This window comes from Ovis aries, chromosome X (genome assembly GCF_016772045.2).
Source record: "Ovis aries strain OAR_USU_Benz2616 breed Rambouillet chromosome X, ARS-UI_Ramb_v3.0, whole genome shotgun sequence".
NCBI classification, from domain to species: Eukaryota; Metazoa; Chordata; class Mammalia; order Artiodactyla; family Bovidae; genus Ovis; species Ovis aries.
In genome coordinates, this window is record NC_056080.1 from 26,237,814 (window position 1) to 26,249,854 (window position 12,041).

The 12,041-nt window shown below is 38.5% G+C and overlaps 1 pseudogene; it reads left to right on the forward strand.

Moving 5' to 3' along the window:
- The first annotated feature begins 11,191 nt into the window (after positions 1–11,191).
- Positions 11,192–11,460, forward strand: LOC101111077 (dynein light chain 1, cytoplasmic-like; annotated as a pseudogene).
- Positions 11,461–12,041: the final 581 nt, after the last annotated feature.

Below are 12,041 nucleotides of genomic sequence, written 5' to 3' on the forward strand. Positions count from 1 at the left end.
TACAAAGTTTGTTTTCTTTCCTATTCTTTTTTGTAGTTCTCCAAACTGAGAGAATCTGGAAAGAGGGATACCAGGAACATCTGGTACATAATTTTCCTTACAAGTCCCTAGCCAGTGCTATCCAACAGAACTTTACGGGATGATGGAATAGTTGTAAGTCCATTCTGTCCAATAGAGGAGCCACTGACTACATGCAGCTATAAAGCACCTGAAATGTGGCTATTATGACTGAGGAACTAAATTTCAGTTTTGATTTAATTTTTAACAGTTTTTGCTTAAATTTAACGATCACATGTAACCAACGATTACATTTTTGGGGCAGCACAGATAAATGCTATTGTTCAAATTGATAGAAAGACATCTTCCTTCCATAGTGATTAACTTACAGTTTTGGAGCATTGAACTAAAAAGATGATTCCTTTCTACCAATCAGAATAGCTAAGTTATCCCTTGGTGGGGTTACAGTCAAATTTCCCACATATTCATCTACCTTCTAAATTGATAGCAAATTACTTAGAAGTAGAGTGCAGACACTTCTAAGGCTAGGATGGGGATTTGTTACCTACTGCATATCCTTCAGTGTCTGCTATGAAACTATGATAAAAAGTGGGGACTAAATAAATATTTTCTCACAGCACTTTGAAGACCTCAGAAAACTCCATTAAGATCTATAGTGGAAAACTGAAAACTAAACTAAAATATTGAAATGACTTTTTCCATTCATTCATTTTCAGCCACTTTTTACCACCTCCACTGCTATGATTTTGGAATCATCCTCTCTTGTCTGGATTATTGTAGTACAATATTCAAACTGGTCTTCTGTTTTTATCCTTCACTCCTTACAGTCTCGTCTCAACCCTGCGGCCAGTAATGTTGTAATGCAGAAGTTAGACCGTGTCACTCCTCTAGTCAAAACTCTCCAGTAGCTCCATTTTATTCAGAATCAAACATCAAAGTCTGCCATGGCCTAGAAGGCCCTACATGGTCTGCATCCCCCCATTTCTCTGATCTCTTCATTTTTCTCCTTCACTCACTCTGCCCCAGTGATATTGGTTTCTTCACTGTCACAAACACGTAGGCCCCCTTTTCTCTTAGGCCCTTTGCACTAGCCATTTCCTTTGCCTGGAACATTCTTTCACCAGAGTATTATTTATCTTTCCATGGCTGTCTTCTTCCTCGTGAGTTTTTGCTCAATTCTCACTTCCCCAAAGATGTGACTCTGACCTCTCTATTTACATCTGCACCTTGTTCTCAGCCCCACCCAGCCCCATCCTGATTTCCTTAAGCTTGTTCTGTTTGGGTTTCCTTTTCTACATTACTCATTAGCTTTAACACACTAGAACATTTATTCATTTATTATGCTTATTTTTCCCTGTCTTACTTCCTCCAGTAGAGTATAAACTCTAGGAAGGAAGCACATTTTGTCTGTTTATTTTGTTCACTGATGAATCCCAAACACCTGGAAAATTGCCTAACACGTTAAGTACTTTACAAAAATATACAAAATATACTAGCCAATGTTTATTAATCAAGGTCATATGTCTATGACTTTTATATATGTACATATATGTAAGGGATAATTTTAATGAATTAAATTTTTACGAGTAAATATACCTGATTGCTAATGTTACATGAAAACCATCATGTCAGAATTTTCAAAATGGAATTATAAAGCTTCTTTAGTAAATGTTAATTTGTTTCAAAGTGTTTTAACAGTGATATAAAATCTTACATGTGTTCAAATGGGCTGAGATAATGATATTAAAGAAAATTCTAATTTTCATGATGCCCAAGCCCTTCCATCTTTAACTTTAACACTTATGGTGCTTCATTAAAATACATGTTGTAGTTAATTTTCCAGGAAATTTCAGAGCATAAAAGAAGTATGTATATTCAAAGTTATTTCCAGATAAAGTAGTTGAAACTTTTAAAATGTAAAGCCCATTTAAAAAAATATAGAGCCTATATCTTTTCTAGATGTGGGTTGCTCTTGGCATGTTTGCACAGGTCAGTGTAGTTCAGAACAGTCAGAAATACCTTTATCATATGTTTGGTGCTCCTATTTCCTAAACCCTTTATCATATTCTGTACCCTCTCTAAGTTACTGATATTGATTTCAAAGCCCCAAAGCAGACAAAGTATTCTCATAACACTTGACCACTGCTGACAGCTGTGGGAGGAAAACTTGCTGTTTTTAGAGCCTTTGCTTCAGTGTACATATCCCATTTTCATCCTTCCTTTCTTAAAAGAATTATATTACTGACAAATTTAACTTTGAACCCATAAATAAGCCTTGGAATATTTTTCTGGCAACTGCTTCAAAGCTGGTTATTTCTGATTGTGTAGTCATGGAAATCATGTTTTATCCTTAAAATTATCCTATACTTATCAATGTTAAAATTAGCATTTTTTCTCTCTTTCTACTTGTGAAGGTCAACTTTCCCTCTCATCTTGTTGCCAAAGCTTGTATTTCCAGCAAAATTTACAGTCTAGTATGAACCATCTCTCTTCCCATATGGGTATACAGCCTTTGAGAACAAGGTTATGCCCCATCCACTTTTGTATTCCCTACAGAATTTACCATGTAACAAGTACTCCATTCCACTTAGCACCAACACAGCCTGGTCCCTCATTTTCTCTCACCTAAACTGTAACTTCCTAACTAGTCTGCCCACCTCAGGTTTCTTTATAATGGACTTGGGCTACAGACATGGCTAATTAGTTGTAAGGAGCCTGGATATAACCTGTTCTATCTGCCAATACACATGCTACTACCTCTCACTAAAATGTCTTTCACCCAAATCTGCCTGGTTCAAATCCTGCACATTCTTCCAGATTCAATTATTATATTACTTCTTCTGCAAAGGCACCTCTGATGTCTCAGAGTGGCACTACAACCAAGAGCTCAGACCCTAAAATCAGATGGCTAAGGATGGTTAATTTTGCCTCTGACTAATTGAACAACCTTAGGAAAGTTATTTAACTTTTCTGTACCTCAGTGTCCTTAACTGGAAAGTAAGGAAAATAATGGCATCTATTTCATTGGGTTGTAAGGATTAAATAAGTTAATATATAAAAAGAGCTTGGAACAGTCTCCATGTGCTCAGTCATGTGCAACTCTTTGCAACCCCATGCACTATAGCCCACCAGGCTACACTGTCCATTGAATTTCCCAGGCAAGAATACTGGAGTGAGTTGCCACTTCCTACTCCTGAGGATTTTCCCAACCCAGGGACTGAAGCCGAGCCTTTCATGTGTCCTCCATTGGCAGGCAGGTTCTTTACCACTAGTGCCACCTGGGAAGCCTTGTCTCATAATGAGCTGTAAATGAATGTTAGCTTTTATTATTAGTATACCAGATATCTTGACATTGATAGTTTGTTATCACTCTGGTCCCTTAAGCAGAGTTCAGTACATAATTTTATTATTTTTGCTTAACACTGATTTTTAAGTTGAAATGTAATTGACATATGACACATTAGCTTCAAGTGTATAACATAATGAATTGATATATGTATATATTGTGAAATGACTACCATAATAAGTCTAGTTAACATCCATCACCACACAGTTACAAATTTATTTTTCTTGCGATGATAACTTTTAAGATCTACCTCTTAGCAGCTTTCAAATATACAAGACTGTGTTAACTACAGTCACCATGCTGTACATAACATACCCAGATATATTTGTTTTATAACTGAAGTTTGTAGTTTTTTTGAAGCTTGTGTTTTTTTACCACCTTTACTCATTTTCCAGACCCTCACCCCTATTCTGATAGCCACCCAATCTGTTTTCTTATCTAGGAGTTTGTCGTTTTTTGTCTTTTTTTTGTTAGATTTTTAACATTAATTTTAAATTATTTTTACCTCCTGACCAATCATAAACTGAGGACAGATATTTCTACTCAGTCATCTGTTGGGTCTATCTCAGTGCTTAAAATTCAAAAGAAGTATAAAGTGTTAGTTGCTCAGTCATGTCCGACTCTTTGTGACCCCATGAACTGTAGCTTGCCAGGCTCCTCTCTGTCCATGCGGATTCTCCAGGCAAGAATGTTGGAGTGAGTTGTCATTTCCTTCTCGAGGGGATCTTTCTGACCCAGGGATGGAACCCAGGTCTCTTGCACTGCAGGCAGATTCTTTACTATCTGAGCCACCAGGGAAGCCCAATATTCAAAAGAGCACAATACATGTATTTGGAATGACTTAGTAAGAAAAGTTATGACAAACCTAGATAGCATATTGAAAAGCAGAGACATTACTTTGCCAACAAAGGTCCATCTAGTCAAGGCTATGGTTTTTCCAGTGGTCATGTATGGATGTGAGAGCTGGACTGTGAAGAAAGCTGAGCGCCAAAGAACTGATGCATTTGAACTGTGGTGGTGGAGAAGATTCTTGAGAGTCCCTTGGCCTGCAAAAGATCCAACCAGTCCATTCTGAAGGAGATCAGCCCTGGGATTTCTTTGAAAGGAATGATGCTAAAGCTGAAACTCCAGTACTTTGGCCACCTCATGCGAAGAGTTGACTCAATGGAAAAGACCCTGATGCTGGAAGGGATTGGGGGCAAAAGGAGAAGGGGACGACAGAGGATGAGACAGCTGGATGGCATCACTGACTTGATGGACGTGAGTCTGAGTTAACTCCAGGAGTTGGTGATGGACAGGGAGGCCTGGCGTGCTGCGATTCATGGGGTCACAAAGAGTCGGACACGACTGAGCAATTGAACTGAACTGAACTGAATAAGTAAACTGAATCATCTTTTTAATGAAACCACCAACATATCTAATAATTTGTTCCTAATACCTGCCCAAGCAATATGTGATCATTTTAAAATATCATGCTTGAAATGCTGTTGATAGTCATCTTTTATCAGCATCAGGAGCTGTGCCAGTCACTGTACCAAATATGATGTTTTCTTCTAAACCAACCCTACTGAAATAGATTCTACTAAAACATGAGGAAGCTGAGACATAGAAGACCTAAGTAATTTTTTGTTTGGCATAGAAGAATTCAAGAATATAACAAGTACTTTGTTTCCTGCCAATTCAACATTCATTCAACTGGCCATTCTACTTCCACGTTTAACATTCATAGGGAAAAAAGATGCTTCAATCATCAATGTTTCATATTGAAAGTGACGTTTTAAAACTGTTATTTCAATACTTCTGGACAAGAGTCAACACCTAATGTATGCAAGTGACTTCTATTAATGTCAGTAGAAACACAGGGTGTTTGAAATATTTTATTTCCCCAACAAACTGTGTTGCATGAAAACCCTAGGGCTGAAACAAATTACTTTAGATAGCTGGGGTCTTACAATTCATATGTGTTCATGGTCCATTTTCCATGTTTAGAGACAACATGTTTCTGACCCTTAAAGATTTTATAATTCATTATTAATCCCATTTTAATTATAACTTAAAATCTACTACTGTGTGTGCTTAGTTGCTCGGGTGTGTCCAACTCTTTGCTACCCCATGGACTGCAGCCTGCCAGGCTCCTCTGTGCGTGGGATTCTCCAGGCAAGAATACTGGAGTGGGTTGCCATTCCCTCCTCCAAGGAATCTTCAGAACCCAGGGATCGAACCCACATTGCAGGCGGATTCTTAACCATCTGAGCCACCAGGGAAGCCCAAAATCTACTACTGTCACAGTTTATCACTCACATTTAGCTGTTAGTAAATTATCTCAAATTGATGTAAAAATAGAAAAATGGTGTGTCCATTCATTCATTCACTTAAGTCTTTTGGAAAATCATACGTGTTTCCTGCTCAACCTGAATGTGGAAGCATGTAGTCCCAGGAGGTGCTGGCAGCTTTATTGGTCCAAAAATGAAGGAAGAGGAGCTGACCAATATGGAGAAACCAGCTATACTGGGTGGGCTGAATGCACCTAAATCCACATGTGTAAAATTAAACAGAGGCTCTTCATTTTCTGAGCAGCCAAAAATGGCAAATAACAAATGTATATTCTACAAGGTTCTTTTCACAATGTTTGAAACTGAAGGCAATCAGAGTATGTGACTTTCAAATACACCACTTTGGCATAAGGATTATTTTGAGCTGAAGGCAACTGAGAATCAACAAACACAGGAAGAGTTCTCTTACCTTTCCTTATCTTCCTAAAAGCCAGGTATGAATTTCCCTTTGAGGATAGTGCTCCCTCTTCCAGTCCCAGTACCAGGGAGACAAGAGGAACACTTATCATCAAAGACTGGGGTTGACATCAAGATAAGTTTGCAATACATAGACCTTGTGAAGATAGCCTTTATCTTCCATTATTTCCCCCATATACTCCTTAGTTACTTCCCCATAATTTATCACCCCTTGTAGTCTGACCCTGTTTCCTTTGTTAAAAGGTATATAAGCTCCCAAGTCCACCTGCTTCTTTGAGTTTCACTTCTTTTCTCTAAATTCCTGTGCATGTAAATATTAATAAAAATTGTGTGCTTTTTCTCCTGTTAATCGTTAGTTTAATTTGAAGGGCCACAGGTGCAGGAATCTGAAAGAGTAGAGGAAAAGTTTTCCTCCCTAATATGACGAAGTTAGGGTTTACCTAAAGCTTTGGGTGTGCTTTTGTTGTTGTTGTTTTTGTACAGTGTGATTACATGGCTTTTTAGATTAACCTTTTGACTTAAGCTGGTTTCAAATCAATCTGCCGTTTTTGCCCCTAAGAGTTCTTATTACTACTTAAGACTTCTAAATTTTCTCCATTGTGAAGTCTTTATTCCAGAAATATAAAGAGCTCTATAGCTTAACTTTGAAAAGTGAGGCCCTATTTCTGATATTCTAGAAAGGTGATTATTATTCAGCTATGTATTGTTACCCAAATTATCTGCTTGGACTGGATCTCTCATATCACTATCTGGGTTTGCCGTTAGCATCCTTTTTTGGTCTTTGAGCATACCACCCAGGGCCAACACAGCTTCAGATGGTACCATTCATAATGAGCATCTAGTTCAAGCCATGAAGTACATAGCCTATGGCACTGGTTGAACATAGCAATCCTGACCCTACCACTTATTATTTGACCATTAATTGGATTGCTTTTTACTCTTTTTTTTCAGAAATTATTTTATGTAGCTTATAAAAACTATACAATTCAAAATAAAAAATAACTTAAATAAAAGTGGTACCACATTTTAAAGAAAACGTGATTAGCTTATGAAATAGAGGCATCCTGTTGTTCTTAGTTTTCTAGAAGCCAGTCTGCAAGGGGGAAGTGGCTATTTACCCAGATAATATCATTCACACATTAAAAGCAAAACAATTGTTTATGTGAACTCAAACTATTCATGGAACTCAAACTATACACAATATCTTCAATGTTAGTTCAGATCCTGGGAGTAGTGGACACTAAGACACAATTTTAAAAGGCAGAGATTTATTGGGGAAAATGGCTACGGAAAGGGGGAGAGGGGACTGAGAGAAGTTTGGGGAGCCATCAGACTACAATGTAGCTTGGAACCTTGTGGATGAAAAATGGAAGGAAAGAAGGTTGAGTAGGAAAAGTCTTAGACCACAGTGTAGTTTTAAGAAAGTTTCAGCAAGGTTGACAGGGAGTCTTTGAGCCAAAGTTGCTTGTTAGAGAAGACCTGTACCTTGCAGGAATACCCCTGCTGCACATCATCACTGTGTCCCTGCTGCCCACCATCACTGGCTAGAGCAACCTGTGGGAAGTACTGAGGCTACTGATCAATTAGGCTCAGAGTAGGAGATTTGTAAGCAACACTTTCATGGCTGCCATACCCCCACCCTCATCTCGATGGGTTTGAAAAGACGATGACTACTAAATTTAAATGATTTACTTGAATGAAGCCTGAAACTTTATATACCTTGGAAACTGATAACCAGCTGGATTTGCTCTTACTCAGATCATTCTGGCAACAAGTTTCATATGTCTTGAAATATGAGAATCCATGCCCCATGAAACTGGCATGCTAATGGAAGTTACAGACATGCAACAATGAAATATAATACAAAGTGAAAGGAAATGCATGTTTAATAAAGGTATAAACTATGTATTGTGGAGGGAAGGGAGGAATGGGAAGTTTCACAAAGTTGGCATTTCATAAGGGACTTTACAGATGAGCAGTGCTCCAAAGCAGATCAACTTAAAGTAAGCCAACTAATTTGCATTTATTGTTTGAAGTAGTGAGAACTAAGGGGTCCCCTGGCGGCTCAGAGGTTAAAGTTCCTGCCTGCAATGCGGGAGACCTGGGTTCGATCCCTGGGTCCAGAAGATCCCCTGGAGAAGGAAATGGCAACCCACTCCAGTATTCTTGCCTGGAGAATCCTATGGACAGAGAAGCCTGGTGGGCTACAGTAGTCCACGGGGTCCCAAAGAGTCAGACATGACTGCTGACTTCAGTTACTTATCTTAGTGAGAACTAATGAGTTAATGTAGATGTGTAGTTCTCAAGCTTTAGTGCATATCAGAATCATCTGGAAGACTGGTTAAAATACATATTACTGAATCCACTCCCACCCAAAGTTTCTGATTCAGTAGGTCTGGGAATAGAGCCTGAGAATTTGTATTTCTAACAAGTTCCTGGGTCCTGCTGACGTTGCTGCTCTGGGTAGCACACTTGGAGCACCAAGAAAGTAATACAAGAATAGTGGTGCTTCAGAATAGGAGTCACCCAAATAATGGATATGAGAAGTACTCATATGTGTAATGAGGATGCACTCTCATATTTCTCTACCTTTAATTAGCCTGGAATATACCATCCATCATAGGATCATTACTAAGACTGCAGGGGCTTTGGAACTGAATAAGCCTGGGTTCAATATAGGAATTCTTTGACTTGTATTTTTGTCGTTGTTGTTTGTTTTTTTATTTTTTTGGATTCATTATCTCCCACACCCACAACCACTGGCAATCACTCATTAGTTTTTGTCCCTATAGTTTCACCTTTCCCAGAATGTTATATAAATAGATCGATATAGTGTGCAGATGTGGGGATCTGATTTCTTTCACTTGACAACATGCATTTGACATTTATCCACGTTCTTACAAATATCAGTATTTCATTAATTCGTATTGTTGAGTAGTATCCCATTACACACATACACTGTACTGTTTATCTATTCACCAGTTGAAGGACATTTTTATCATTTCCAAATTTTGGCATTATGAATAAAACTTCTGGAAATATAATCATTTCACTGAGGTAAATATTGAAGAGAGAAGTTTCTAAGTCATGTGGCAAGTGTATGTTTAACCTGAAACTGCCGAACTGTTTTCCAATGTTGCTGTACCGTTTTGTATTTCCACAGTAATACATGAGAATTCCAGTTTCTCCACATCTTTGCCAGCATTTAATGTTGTCAGTTTATTTTTTTTAAATTTAATCCATTCTAACAAACACATGGTGGTATTTCACTGTTGCTTCAATTTAAATTTCCCTAATGAGTTGATTGGGGTTTCCTGGTGGCTCAGATGGTAAAGAATTCACCTGCACTGCAGGAGACCTGGGTTTGATCTCTGGGTTGGGAAGATCCCCTGGAGGAGGGCATGGCAACCCACTCCAGTATTCTTGCCTGAAGAATCTCCATGGACAGAAGAGTCTGGCAGGGCTATAGTTCATGGGGTCACAAAGAGTCAGACATGACTGAGTGACTAAGCACAGGAATGAATTAACTGAGGCTTCTCTAGTGGCTCAGCCAGTAAAGAATCTGCCTGCAATGTGGGAAACCTGCATTTGACCCCTGGGTCAGGAAGATTCCCTGGAGAAAGAAATGGCAACCAACTCCAGTATTCTTACCTGGGAAATCCCATGGACAGAGGAGCCTGGTGGGTTACAGTCAATGGGATCACAAAGAGTCAGATACAACTGAGCAACTAACATTTATATTTAATGAGTTAATTATTCTATTAGTTAATCTATTTTTATTTTTCTTTTTATTTTCTTTTTATTATCTGTTCATATCTGTTTATGTGCATATTTGCAATCCATATCCTTTCTTTGGTGAAATTTTGCTTTGCATTTCTAATATAGATGACTTATAACACTCTGCATGCATGCTCAGTCACTTCATTTGTGTTTGATTCTTTTACCCTATGTACTGCAGCCCACCAACTCTTCTGTCTATGGGATTCTCCAGGCAAGAATAATGAGTGGGTTGCCATGCCCTCTTCCAAGAGATCTTCCAGACCCAGGGATGGAACCAGCATCTCTTGCATCTCCTGCACTGGCAGGCAGATTTTTTTTTTTTTTTTACCAGTAGCACCACCTTGGAAGCCCCTTTAACACTCTCAAGTAACATATTACTTCACCTATAGTTCACTTGAGTTCAGTCGCTCAGTCGTGTCCAATTCTTTGCGACCCCATGAATTGCAGCACGCCAGGCCTCCCTGTCCATCACCAACTCCCGGAATTCACTCAAACTCATGTCCATCGAGTCAGTGATGAAATCCAGCCATCTCATCCTGTCGTCCCCTTCTCCTCCTGCCCTCAATCCCTTCTACCATCAGGGTCTTTTCCAATGAGTCAACTCTTTGCATGAGGTGGCCAAAGTACTGGAGTTTCATCTTCAGCATCAGTCCTTCCAATGAACACCCAGGACTGATGTCCTTTAGGATGGACTGGTTGGACCTCCTTGCAGTCCAAGGGACTCTCAAGAGTCTTCTCCAACACCACAGTTCAAAAGCATCAATTCTTTGGTGCTCAGCTTTCTTCACAGTCCAACTCTCACATCCATACATGACCACAGGAAAAACCACAGCCTTGACTAGACAGACATTTGTTGGCATGGTAATATCTCTGCTTTTTAATATGCTATCTAGGTTGAACATAACTTTCCTTCCAAGGAGGAATTTTTTTAATTTCATGGCGGCAATCACCATCTGCAGTGATTTTGGAGCCCAAAAAAGTAAAGTCAGCCACTGTTCCCACTGTTTCCCCATCTATTTCCCATGAAGTGATGGGACCAGATGCCATGATCCTAGTTTTCTGAATGTTGAGCTTTAAGCCAGCTTTTTCACTCTCCTCTTTCACTTTCATCAAGAGGCTTTTTAGTTCCTCTTCACTTTCTGCCATAAGGGTGGTGTCATCTGCATATCTGAGGTTATTGATATTTCTCCCGGCAATCTTGATTCCAGCTTGTGCTTCTTCCAGCCCTGTGTTTCTCATGATGTACTCTGCATATAAGTTAAATAAGCAAGGAGCCAGCCCCTACTTCACTGTAACTATGTGTGACCAAATTGCTGTGATCAAAACTGCCATTATGTCAGAAGAAATGCAACACGACTTGGTGGAGTGGGCTACTTAGGCATTGGAAAAATATAACGTAGAGATGACATTGCAGCCTATATTAGGAAGGAGTCTAACAAGAAACACAATCCCACCTGGCACTGAATCGTGAGCTAGAACTTCAGTAGTTACATAACACATTAAGCCAAACATTTCATCTATTTCTACCTGGGCCAAGTGATCATTCTTCTCTTCAAATCCAGCTAAAAGCACAGACTGCTCTACACACCCAGTGATTCATTAAAAAACGAGGACTAGAGACTAAATTCCAAACACCAGACTTAAATCTTCAGCCTTGTCTAAGGCAACACCTCAATCTTTCAAAGCTTTTTGTGTTGCTTTATAGGCATCTTTGTACTAATTTGTTGTGGTTCTAAGACAATTAATAAAACAACTTACATTTATATATGTATTCTGTTTCTTTCCTCTCTGCCGAATGTTTTTCCTCTTCAAAGTCCACTCCTTTTAAAAACAAAATAAATACATCTGTTAGAGAAATGTGCATTTTAAAATAAATAAAAATTAAATTGTATTTCTGCTAGTGACGATTTCACTTTTTGTATGTTTGAATAAATATTTCACTTTCATTATTGAAAGATATTTTTACTGGCTGTATTATTCAAGACGGCTGTTATTTTCTTTTAGCACTTTTTTTAAAATTATTTATTATTATTATTTTAATTTTAAAATCTTTAATTCTTACATGCATTGGCACTTTGAAGATACTGCTCCAGTCTTCTGATTCATACTGTTTCCAAAACAATAGTCTGTTATAATTCTTATATTTG